The 795-nt window shown below is 37.4% G+C and overlaps 1 protein-coding gene across 1 annotated transcript in view; it reads left to right on the plus strand.

Annotated features, from left to right (window-relative positions):
* The window catches only part of LOC128248355 (atrial natriuretic peptide receptor 3-like), a 35533-nt gene that overhangs the window by 27046 nt on the left and 7692 nt on the right, over positions 1-795 (plus strand). The window lies entirely within an intron of this gene.

Consider the following 795-nt stretch of genomic DNA (forward strand, 5'->3'; position numbering starts at 1 on the left):
TGTTTGTCCCCTCTATGTTTAGCCCCTTGTAGGCAATAAAGAAATAAGAACAGTTAGCACGCCGGGCAAGATGTTCAACAGAATATCGTCCGTTTTTACGTTCTGAGTTCAAATTCCACCGAAGTCTATTTTCCTTTAATCCTTTCGTGGTAGCGATAAAATAATTAACAGCTGAGCTCTGGGGGTGGATATAATCGACTTAACCCCCTCTCCAAATTGCTAGCCTTGCGCCAAAATTTGAAACTAATACTACTCAATGATTTTCTTTAAAAGACAAAAAGGGTCAATAAAATGAAGTACTAATTAATTACGGTAGCCGACGTTAGCCATTAACGCCTCACCTCAAAATTCCTGACCTTGTGATTAAATCAGAAATCATTATATTACATTGAAACTTTACGGTACTGTAATGAGATTGTCTTTATATTGTTCACGATACTTTTTCACGTCTGGCCGTATAGCCTTTTTTGTTTGTTTATTTCACCGTTTCGTTTTCCTGTCTTGTTTTCCGTCCGCCACTATCCTCCATGGAACAAATTTAATTTGTGTCCGTGGGAAGAGCCATTTTAACGATGCGTCCTGCCCTATCTCTTCGAAACGCCAGTGTTATAATGGTGGCAGCTGATGAAGGAAATGTTCTCTATGTGACCTGTGTGTTTTCTGTACCCTGTTTATCATTTTGTCCATGTTTTTTTTGCAACGTCATGTACCCAGATATACATCTATATATACATGTAGATGAAGGTATGTACATACATGTACATACATATGCATATACTCATATATTATATATAT

Source organism: Octopus bimaculoides, chromosome 7, assembly GCF_001194135.2.
Source record: "Octopus bimaculoides isolate UCB-OBI-ISO-001 chromosome 7, ASM119413v2, whole genome shotgun sequence".
NCBI lineage: Eukaryota > Metazoa > Mollusca > Cephalopoda > Octopoda > Octopodidae > Octopus > Octopus bimaculoides.